Raw genomic sequence first — 12,731 nt, 5'->3', positions numbered from 1 at the left:
AAAGAGTATTCTTCCTATGTTCTCCTCTAGGAGTTTTATAATTTCTGGTCTTACGTTTAGATCTTTAATCCATTTTGAGTTTATTTTTGTGTATAGTGTTAGAAAGTGTTCTATTTTCATTCTTTTACAAGTGGTTGACCAGTTTTCCCAGCACCACTTGTTAAAGAGATTGTCTTTAATCCATTGTATATTCTTGCCTCTTTTGTCAAAGATAAGATGTCCATGGGTGCGTGGGAGAGGGAGAGGGTGGGCTGATTTGGGAGAATGGCATTGAAACATGTATAATATCATATATGAAACGAGTTGCCAGTCCAGGTTCGATGCACGATACTGGATGCTTGGGGCTGGTGCACTGGGACGACCCAGAGGGATGGTATGGGGAGGGAGGAGGGAGGTGGGTTCAGGATGGGGAACACGTGTATACCTGTGGCGGATGCATGTTGATATATGGCAAAATCAATACAATATTGTAAAGTTAAAAAAATAAAATTAAACTAAATTTAAAAAAAAGAAAGAAGCAGGCTTCCTCAGTGGCTCAGACGATAATGAATCTGCCTGCAATGCAGGAGACCTGGGTTCTATCCCTGGGTCAAGAAGATGCCTTGAAGAATAGAATGGCAATCCACTTCAGTATTCTTGCCTGGAGAATCCCATGGACAGACGAGCCTGGAAGGCTACGGTCCATAGGGTCTCAAAGAGTTGGACACGACCAAACGACTAACATTTATTTATTACTTACACTTTGAAACAATTTATCAATTCATGGTAGAATGAAAGTCTAATTGTTTAATAGATGTTTGGTTAGGTAAGTGACTTCCTCCTCTCAACTCCTTCTCTAGACAACCAAAAAGGAGGCAACCGCATGGGTTGACCCCCTGACATTAAGGGTGAGACAAGAAAAACCCATTGGGACTATGGACAAAGCTGTTCAGTAAGCCAATCCTCAGGCCTCTTTAAGGTTGTTTCTGCATTAAGGGGCTTGAGGTTGGGGTAAAGATCCCTTTTGTGTTCACCAATGTACTGATATTTGTATGTGCAACTGAAGTGAAAAACTTATTTGCATATTTGACAGTGTTACCCTGCCCTTCTGTTGTTACAGGCCTAATAAAGGGGCTACGTGTTCCTTAAGTGCTTCTATGTAACATCATAGACTGGCTAGGGGTTGTGACTACAGAAGAGGATATTAATGGCTTTCAAGGACCCTGAAGTAGGAAAGAAAATTGTGTTTAAAAGTCACAATAGCAAAGGATAAAATGGTAATAGAAAGATATAAAAGCAGGGGAGCAGAGAGAAATACACAGGAGCCTCAGGTTCACACTTCTGCAAGCTTCTGCCCTGAATGCCAACTCTTATAGGGCAAAGTTTACCTGATCTGGGTCAATGACTCAGGCCTGGTTTCTCACCTGTTCCCTCCAGTTCGATCTTACACTTGTGACTCTCAACTAGATTTTATGGTACCAAATAACTCTGGTTTCCCTGCAGATCATTAAGTTTTTTGCCTTTTTATGGCACCAGCATGCCTCTTTCAACTGCCCTTACTGCTACCCCATCACTGTCCAGTGGGTTTGGACCATACCATATCACTTTGCTCCACCAGCAGTGCCCAGCTCACTCTCTGGGTATGCTCTACTTTTTAACATTCACAACTGAGTAATTACAAAAAGTACAATTTTAGGCCCGCAGTTTTAATTTAAGAAGGTAACAGAAAATATTATTCATTTCAGAAAACTTTTTATCAAAAATGTTGAACTTGTTTTTCTAACTTCGTGGTCTTGAAATTATGTTTTAATTATCTTGACAATACTTTTACCTGGAAAAACTCATTCTTTAAATATGCCAGAGAAAGGAGATGTTATCACTTTATTAATTTTCTCAACTACTGAATTAATAGTGCCATTATTCATAAAGAGTTATATAGATTCTTTGAAAAGAAATAAATACCATAAATCTTTTGACTCATCCAAAGGACAGTACCTACATGCAACTGCTCGACATTTCTCAGTATTAAGCACCTTATGGTTCATTCAGCTCTGTCAGAGGAATGGGTGCTACTGGCTGAATCATCACCATTTCCTGTGAGGTGTGCATTGAATGTCAACTCGACCTTATTTCCTATAAACTTTTCAGAGACTTAAGAATGCTTAGAAATGGAAGTGAACTCAAAACCTTCAAAGTACACACTGCTATATTCAAAATGGATAACCAACAAGGACCTACTGTATCACACATGGAACTCTACTCAATGTTTTATGCCAGCCTGGATGGGGGGGCATGGAATTTGGGGTAGAATGGATACACATATATGTATGGCTGAGCCCTTTGCTGTTCACCTGAAACTATCACAACACTGTTACTCGGCTATATCCCAATACAAAATAAGAAGTTTAAAATTTGTGGGGGAAAAAACCCACCTTCAGTGTACAACTGTAGCTCTTGGAGACTTCATGCATACTTTTAAGGAGATCAGTTTCAGGATTTTTAACTTCCTAATGTGCCCTTTCCTAAATCTGATTTCTCTGAGAATGAGCTGGATTCATAGTAGTCATTCTTTCACTTCATAGAATGGTACCCTGTATGCAAGACAGCAAAAGAGACACAGATGTATACAACAGTCTTTTGGACTCTGTGGGAGAGGGAGAGGGAGAGGGTGGGATGATTTGGGAGAATGGCATTGAAACATGTATAATATCATATAAGAAATGAATCGCCAGTCCAGGTTCAATGCAGGATACAGGATTCTTGGGGCTGGTGCACAGGGATGACCCAGAGGGATGGTATGGGGAGGGAGGTGGGAGTGGGGGGTTCAGGATGGGGAACACGTGTACACCCATGGCGGATGCATGTTGATGTATAACAAAACCAATACAATATTGTAAAGTAACTAGCCTCCAATTAAAATAAATAAATTTATATTTTAAAAAATAAAATAAAACGAGAGGAAAAAAAGAAGAATGGTAGCCCTCCATCCCAAATCTCAGCATTGTGCATGACCCTGGGTATTATCAACGCCAGGGTATCAAACAGAGAAATGCGAGTACTGGTTTCAGGGAGAACTCTTCGAATAACTAATCAAGGCACTTTAAGTTCATAAGGTTTCTGATCTTTTGCTACATTGCATACATATTTTATAAAAGTGAAGCTTATTAAAATACTGGTATTTCAGCACATGTTGACTTACTCTGAATTTCAGCCTATTTGAGATATTTGGGCCCATTTTGGAATAGTCTGAATGCTGAACACCATGAGCAATATGGGAAACATGATTATCCTCTTAAATGTAAAAAAAGGTGCTTAATGGACTATGATTTTTTTTTCTAGATACATTGGATAAAATTCATGTGTAAAATTTTACTTGATTTATTTCAGATTTGCTGTACTTTATTGAATAAGGTAAAGAAGACTGATCACCAAAGAATTGATGCTTTCAAATTGTGGTGCTAGAGAAGACTCCTGAGAGTCCCTTGGACTGCAAGAGTATCAAACCAGTCAATCCTAAAGGAAGTCAAGCCTGAATATTCGGTGGAAGAACTAAAGCTGAAGCTGAAGCTCCAATACTTTGGCCACTTGATGAGAAGAGTCAACTCATTGGAAAAGGCCTTGATGCTGGGAAAGATTGAAGGCAAAAGGAAAAGAGGGCAGCAGAGGATTATTAGATGGTTAGATAGCATGACCAACTCAATGCACATGAGTTTGAGCAAACTACTGGAGACAGTGAAGAAGAGGGAAGCCTGGTGCACTGAGGTCCTTGGAGTCGCAAAGGATCAGATATGACTTAGCAACTGAACAACAACAATTGAATAAGGTAGCTAAAGGTCATGTTACCAAGCTATATCATGGCATATTTGTTCCTACTCAGCCTTGTCTTCCTTATTTCATCTTATAATATGTTCAATAATTTCTATTGTCTATTTAAAAGGAAGCAAACTCTAATTTTAGACTTGTGTTTAATATTTCAGAGGTTCATTTAAAAATATGCAAAAAGGTACATAATTTTTAAAGTTTATTTTAAGGGTATTTAAGGAAAACATTTGGAAGACTACTATACTAGTGTTCACCTATACTCAGTTCAGTTCAGTTCACTCACTCAGTCATGTCTGACTCTTTGCAACCCCATGGACTGCAGCACGCCAGGTTTCCCTGTCCATCACATCTCCCAGAGCTTGCTCAGACTCATGCCATTGAGTCGGTGATGCCATCCAACCATCTCATCCTCTGTTATCCCCTTCCTCTCATATCTTCAATCTTTCCCAGCATCAGAGTCTTTTCCAAGGAGTCAGTTCTTCACATAGGTTACCAAAGTATTGGAATTTCAGCTTCAGCATCAGTCCTTCCAATGAATATTCAGAACTGATTTCCTTTAGGATTGACTTGTTTGATCTCCTTGCTGTCCAAGGGACTCTCAAGAGTCTTCTTTAACACTGCCATTCAAAATCATCAATTCTTGAGTGCTCAGCTTTCTTTATAGTCCAACTCTCGCATCCATACATGACTACTGGAAAAACTATTGCTTTAACTAGATGGACCTTTGTTGGCAAAGTAATGTCTCTGCTTTTTAATATGTTGTCTAGGTTGGGCATAGCTTTTCTTCCAAGAAGCAAGCATCTTTTAATTTCATGGCTGCAGTCATCATCTGCAGTGTTTTGGAGCCCCCAAAATTAAAGTCTCTCACTGTTTCCATTGTTTTCCCATCTATTTGCCATGAAGTGATACTATACTAGCCAAACAAAATCCATATGTGGAAAAATACACCAAAAAGTAGTTTCTTTGGATTATGAAATTATGGATACTTTTTCTTCCATTTGCTTTCCTATAACTTTCTATTTTTTAGGATGAGCATATTATATATGATAATTTTTAAACATTAAAAAAAATACTAAACACGTTAAGAACTAGGAAGTCTTTAAAGGGAAGAATATAAAGAGGAGATTCTTTCCTGGTCAATTCTTAAAATATGAGGTAACTGGAGGGAATTATATGCCTACTGATAGGTACATTTTATTTATATAAATCCAACTAAAGTGGAGGGGGAAGAGTTTTTATCCCATTAAATTCTCCTTCATTCTTCTATCATCTTCTTTAAGAGAGATCTTGAGACTTTAGTGACTCAAAGGAAAGAAGGCTGTACCAGAAATGAAATAACAGTAAATATTTTCAAAATTGGGGTATAACTGACAAAATTGCATATAAAGTGTACAATGTGATGATTTAGTATATATATAATATGTTAAATGATTGTCATAATCAAGCAAATCTGCACATTCACCACCTCACATAGTTATTCTTTTATCCTTCTTCTTTGTGTGTGTGTGTGCACACATGAGAACACTTCAGATCTAGTCTCTTAGCAAGTATGCAATATGGTATTATAAATATATTCACCATGCTGTACACTGATCCTCAGAAACTCTTCATCTTATAAATAAACGTTTGCATCCTTGGATCAATATCTCCGCATTTCCTCCACCCCACAGCACCTGGGGGACTTCCCTGGTAGCTCAGTTGGTAAAGAATCTGCCTGAAATGCAGGAGACCCTGGTTCCATTCTTGAGCTGGTAAGATCTGCTGGAGAAGGTGTAGGCTACCCACTCCAGTATTCTTGGGCTTCTCTTGTAGCTCGGCTGGTAAAGAATCTGTTTACAATGCTGGAGACCTGGGTTCGATCCCTGGATTGAGAAGATCCCCTGGAGTAGAGAAAGGCTACCCACTCCAATATTCTGGCCTGGAGAATTCCATGGACTCTATAGTCCGGGAGGTTGCAGAGTTGGACATGACTGAGCAACTTTCACTTTCACAGCCCCTGGGAACTACCATTCTACTCTCTGTTTTATGAGTTTCATTTTTTTTTTTGATGCCTCATATAAGAGATACCCAACAGTATTTGTCTTCCTCTGTCTGGTTTATTTCATTTTGCATAATGTCCTCCAGATTCATCCATGTTGTTGCAAATGGCAGGATTCTGTTCTTTCTCATGGCTGAATAATATTCCATTGTATATACACATCACATCTTTTTTATCCATTCATCTTGTCAGACACGTAGGTTGTTTTCACATCTTGGTTATTGTATACATTGTGTATAAAGGCAATGAACATGGGGGTACAGGTATCTCTTCAAGATACTGATTTCAGTTCCTTCAGATATATACCCAGGAATGGAATAGCTGGATCATATGGTAGTTCAATTTTTAATTTCTTAAGGAACCTCTATACTGTCTTCCCATTGTGCATTCCATCATCAGCAAGATGATCATTAACAAGGAGTTGATGGTCTTCCTGGACCAGCCGATGCAGACAGTGGTGATGCACCACATCGAGCCCACCACTCAGCAGAACCTGGCCCTGCAGCTGGCTGAGAAGCTGGTCAGCCTGGTGGAAAACAATGAGTGGTGTTTGACCACAAGCATGGTGGGTACTTATGGTGGCTACTTCTGAGACCAGAAAGACGACTACTGCAAAAACGTGGGCTACATGCACCAGGATGGCTACCGCCAGCAGCAATCTCTGACAGCCTATTGATAGCTTAACTTCTGTCTACAATGCCCTAGACCATTCAATCTTTAGGTCCAGCTGCACCCCAGCCATTAAGATCTATTTAGAGTTGCTACAGTTCCTGCTTGGGCTGCATATCCCCAGAGATGATGAGTTTATTTACTAATCATGTTCCTAATTTTCTACCATGTGACAGTCACAAGGCTCAGGATACAGGGATGGCTTGAGCATATCCCTGACTTCAAAGAGCTTGCTGTTCTCTGACATTTGACAAAAAGTTGTAATAACCTGTGATAAGTTATAACAGTGTTGTTTTAAGGTAGTAGAGATATTGAATAGGACTTCACTGGTGGCTCAGCCTGCAATGCAGGAGACCCAGGTTCAATCCCTGGAAATCCCCTGGGGGAAAGGAATGGCAACCCACTCCAGTATTCTTGCCTGCAGAATTCCATGGACAGAGGAGCCTGACAGACTACAGGTCATGGGATCACAAAGAGTTGGACACAACTCACACACACACACACACACACGCACACACACACACACACTGTCTTCCATAAAGGCTGTACCATTTTACATTACTACCAACAGTATTTAAGGTTTCTTTTTTCTTCACATCCTCCCTAATATTTGTTATTGTTTGTTTTTTTGCTAAAAGTCATTCAACAAGTATAAGGTAATATCTCACTGTGGTTTTGATGTACATTTCTCTCATGATTAGTGATGTTTACCAGTTGGCCATTTGTGTATATTTTTTCAGAAATATGTCTATTCAATTTCTCTGCCCATTTTTAAATCAGATTGTTTTTCTGCTATTGAGTTATATGAGTTCTTTATACATTTTAGATATTAGCCCCTTATCAGATATATAGTTTGCAATTATTTTCTCTCATTCCACATTTCTGCCTTTCCTTTGTGTTGATCATTTTCTTTGCTGTGCAGAAGCTTTTCAGTTCAATGTAGTCCCACTTGATTGTTTTTTTTAATTTTATTTTATTTTTAAACTTTACTATATTGTATTAGTTTTGCCAAATATCGAAATGAATCCACCACAGGTCCACTTGATTATTTTTGATTTTGTTGTCTGTATTTATGGTGTCATATCAAAAAATCATTACAAAGACCAATGTCAAGGTTTTTTTGAGAAATTTTATGGTTTCATGTCCTATATTTAAGTCTTTAAAAATTTCAGTTAATTTTTTGAATAATGTAAGATAGAAGTCTAATGTCATTATTTTCCATGTGGATATCCAGATTTCTCAGCACCATTTATTGAAGAGACTTTACTTTCCCTATTGTGTGTTCTTTGTCAAAGACTACTTGATCGCATATGCATGAGTTTATTTCTGGGATATTTCTTCTATTCCATTGGTCTATCTTTATGCCAGTGGCACCACATTGTTCTTTTTTAATATTTAGTTATTTTTAATTTAAAAGGCATCATTTAAATACTCCTCTTCAATTTTTATGCTTATGTGCTCAGGGGGGATTTGCTGGTACATCCAAACAATGACTGTTGTTGTTCAATCACTGATTCATGTTCTACTAAATTATGCTTTTAGGACAACCATTTTAATACTCCAGTACTCAACATTCATCAGTTTCTCAAAGTGACATTTCAACTTAGTGCTGGAAGGAATGCAGGAATGGACTTGAAAATTCAGTGTATAAGAAAACATACTATGTTCTACTGTCTAGTCTTCATGAAGCTTATATTCTAGCATGGGGAGACAGACAGTAAGTAAAATAAATAAGTGAATTATAGTTTTAGATCGTGTTACCATTTGGAGAGAAATAAAGTGGGAAATGCAGACAGAATTCAATGTGCTCAGAGAAGGTCTTGCAGGAATGTGATGTTTGAGCAAAGATCTGGTGGGCTTGAGTGAGGGGCTGTGGGTTTAATTTGAAGAAGTGTGCTTCAGACAGGAAGAACAGTGGAGGGGACAGATAGGGTAAGAAAAGAAGCTCTGGGCTGCTTTTGAGTACAGGTAAGGAAGCCAGTGTAGAAGGAGCTTAGTAAGCAAGGGGAGATGAAAGTGGGAGATAAAATCAGAAGGAAATGAGGTTGGAGAAGAAACTGTCATGAAGGGGGGCGGTGGGTGATAGAGTCAAGCTGCGTGGGCTTTCAGCTCTTCTGTCAGTTGAGATGAGAAGCTATTAGAGTGTTTTAAAGAGAAGAATGACCATGATTTGACTTCAAGGATTCTGGCCTAAGCAACTGGAAAGGTTGGGTGAAGTGGCCATTAGTTCCAATGGGATAAAATATCTTCTTCAAGAGGAAGATATTTTGCAGAGGAATGGGGTAGGGAATTTGGAGTTTATTCTAGGACATGGTAGCTTTAGAATGTCTATTAAGCATCCAGACAGGGATGTTGAATAGCCAGTTTGGTCATATCAGTCTGAAATTCAGAGGAGGGATACAGATGAGATACAAAAATTTAAGTGTCTTCTGCACATACACGGAATTTAAAGCCACAGGCATGAGTGAGATTACCAAGAAAGTATATATAAACTAGGGATAGAAAAGGGAAGAAGTCCTAGGACTGAGCCCAGAACATTCCTATGTAAAGATATAAGGAAAAATAAACCAAGGCAAATTTTCTATCTTTAAGAAAGTTACCTGAAAATTCATTTACTTGTGATTGGAAAAAACTGTATATATCATAAAGCTAAAGAACTGTAAAACTAAAATAGATCTTAATCCAAAGGATGATCAGATTCAACCTGTTGGCCTTTTGGCAACAAATATTTTGACCTTTAAAAAACTAGCTGACTCATTTCCTCAATTTAATTTAGGAGTTTAATTTCAGTCAAATGATGGAAAATGATTGAACTATGAACCTCCAGCATAAAGTAGGTGGATTAGAGTAAACAGGGGCTAATTTGGATGAAAGAGGGGATCTAGTTTTAACTCAGGGGTTTGGGTGAAGTACCACTTAATTCCACACATATTTACTGAGTGCCAATTATGTGTGAGACTTGTGAAAGAATTATTGAGGAAATACAAATTTGATTAAGAGACTGTGTTTTGGGACTTCCCTGGTGTTGCAGTAGATAAGAATCTGTCTACCAGTGCAGGGGACATGGGTTCGATCCCAGGTCTGAGAAGACTCCACATTCCTGGAACAACTGAGCCCGTGGGCCTTAACTACTGAGCCCAAGCTCTAGGCCTGAGAGCTGTACCTATTGAAGCCTGTGCACCTAGAGCCCGTGCCCTGCAACTAGAGAAGCTGCCGCAATAAGAAGCCCACACACCACAACCCAGAGTAGCCCCCACTCGCCACGACTAGAGGAAGTCCGTGTGCAGCAATGAAGACCCAGTGCAGCCAAAAATAAATGAATAAACACAAATTTTAAAAGGAGAGAGACTGTCTTTTTCTTCAGAAAGATTACAACATAAAAATGGAGAGTGAAGCAAGTACAATGAGATAAGAGGCACAGAGAGGCAGAAATACTTTACGGAGGTTCAAGTTAAAGAAAGTGATTCTCCATTAGGCTCCATAGAGAACATGGCATTTCAGATAGCCCCTGAATTATGGGAAGGATGAGATTTGACAGAAGATATAAAATAGGCAAGGACCTGGGGGTGGGAAAGTTCAGGAGTATGTTTCACTGGTGGGTATTTATGTCCTCAAACCATTGTTATTACATCCATATTTCTTTCATTTTTTTTTTCTCCTAAATGGAGAAGCAGAGATTACACATGTAAGTATGTTTGATTGCTTTAAGAAAATCTGTGTATATTTGCACACCTATCTTCATGGCAGTATTATTCACAATAACCATGAGGTGGAAGCAATCTAAATGTCCATCAGAGGAAGAATGGATAAAGAAAATGTGGTAAATATATATAATGGAATATTATGCAGCCCTAAAAGAAGGAAATTCTCTCATATAGTCCAAGGTGGATTAACTTTGAGGACATAATGCTGAGTAAAATAAGCCTGCCACAAAAAGACAATACTTCATAATTCCACGTGTTTGTTGTTCAGTCACTAAGTTGTGTCCCCACTCTTTGCCAGCCCATAGACTGCAGCATGCCAGGCTTCCCTGTCCTTCACTATCTCCAGGAGTTTGCTCAAACTCATGTCCATTGCGTCACTCCTGCTATCTAACCATTGTATCCTCTGCTGCCCTCTTCACCTTTTGCCTTCAGTCTTCCTCAGCATCAGGGTCTTTTCCGATGAGTCAGTTCTACACATTAGATAGCCAAAATATTGGAGTTTAAGCTTCAGCATCAGTCCTTCCAGTGAATATTTAGGGTTGATTTCCTTTAGGATTGACTGGTTTGATCTCCTTGCTGTCCAGGGGACTCTCAAGAGTCTTCTCCAGCACCGCAATTCGAAAGCAACAATTCTTTGGTGCTCAGTCTTCTTTATGCTCCAGCTCTCACATCCCTACATGACTACTGGAAAAACCATAGCTTTGAATATACAGATCTTTGTTGGCAAAGTGGTTTCTGCCTTATAATATGCTATTTAGGTTTGTCATAGCTTTTCTTCCAAGGAGCTAGCATTTTTAAATTTTGTGTCTGCAGTCACCATCTGCAGTAATTTTGAAGCCCAAGAAAACAAATCAGTAACTGTTTCCACTTTTTTCCCTTCTAGTTGCCATGAAGTAATTGGACTGGATACCATGATTTTCCTTTTTTGAATGTTGAGTTTTAAGCCAGTTTTTCATTCTCCTTTTTCACCTTCATAAGGAGGCTATTTAGTTCCTGTTCACTTTCTGCCATTGTTGTCCTCTTGTTCAGTCATTCATTCATGTCTGACTCTTTGCAACCCAATAGATTACAGTATTCCAGGCTTCCCTGTCCTTTACCATCTCCAAGAGCTTGCTCAAACTCATGTCTATTGAGCTGGTGATGCTATCCAGCCATCTCATCCTCTGTCATCCCCTTCTCTTCCTGACTTCAATCTTTCCCAGCATCAGGGTCTTTTCTAATGAGTCAGCTCTTCTCATCAGGTGGCCAAAATATTGGAGCTTCAGGTTCAGCATCAGTCCTTCCAATGAGTAGTCAAGCTTGATTTCTTTTAGGACTGGGTTGATCTCCTTGCAATCCAATGGATTCTCAAGAGTCTTCTCCAACACCACAGTTCAAAAGCATCAATTCTTCGCTGCTCAGCCTTCTTTATAGTACACCTCTCACATCCATACATGACTACTGGAAAAACCATAGCTTTGATTCTATGGATCTTTGCTGGCAAAGTAATGTCTCTGCTTTCTAATACACTGTCTAGGTTTGTCATAGCTTTTCTTCAAGGAGCAAGCACAGTTTAATTTCATGGCTGCAGTCATCATCTGCAGTGATTTTGAAGCCCAAGAAAATAAAGTCTGTCACTGTTTCCATTGTTTCCCCATCTATTTGTCATGAAGTGATGGGACCGGACACCATGAGCTTCATTTTTTGAATGTTGAGTTTTCAGCCAATGTTTTCACTCTCCTCTTTCACTGTCATCAGGAGGCTCTTCAGTTCCTCTTCACTTTCTGCCATAAGGGTGGTGTCATCTGCATATCTGAGGTTATTGATATTTCTCCCGGAAATCTTGATTCCAGCTTGTGCTTCATTCAGCCTGGCATTTCGCATATAAGTTAAATAAGCAGGGTAACAATATACAGCCTTGACGTACTCCTTTCCCAATTTGGAACCAGTCCTTTGTTCCATGTCCAGAACTGTTGCTTCTTGACCTGCATACAGGTTTCTCAGGAGGCACATCAGGTGGCCTGGTATTCCCATCTCTTTAAGAATTTTCCACACAGTTTGTTGTGATCCACACAATCAAAGGCTTTAGCATAATCAGTGATACAGAAGTAGATGTTTTTCTGGAACTCTCTTGCTTTTTCTATGATCCAAAGGATGTTGGCAATTTGATCTCTGGTTCCTTTGCCTTTTCTAAGTCCATCTTGAACATCTCAAAGTTCTCAGTTCATGTACTGTTGAAGCCTGGCTTGAAAAATTTTGAGCATTACTTTGCTTGCATGTGAAATGAATGCAATTGTGCCGTAGTTTGAACACTCTTCGGCATTGCCTTTCTTTGGGACTGGAATGAAAACTGACCTTTTCCAGTCCTGTGGCCACTGCTCAGTTTTCCAAATTTGCCAGCATATTGAGTGCAGCACTTTTAACAGCATCATCTTTTAGGATTTGAAATAGTTCAGCTGGAATTCCATCACCTCCACTAGCTTTGTTCTTAGTGATGCTTCCTAAGGCCCACTTAACTTTGTGCTCCAAGATGTCTGGTT

The sequence above is a fragment of the Bison bison genome, unplaced genomic scaffold (genome assembly GCF_000754665.1).
Source record: "Bison bison bison isolate TAMUID 2011002044 unplaced genomic scaffold, Bison_UMD1.0 scf7180017864290, whole genome shotgun sequence".
Taxonomy (NCBI): Eukaryota; Metazoa; Chordata; class Mammalia; order Artiodactyla; family Bovidae; genus Bison; species Bison bison.
This window is presented reverse-complemented; position numbering follows the sequence as displayed.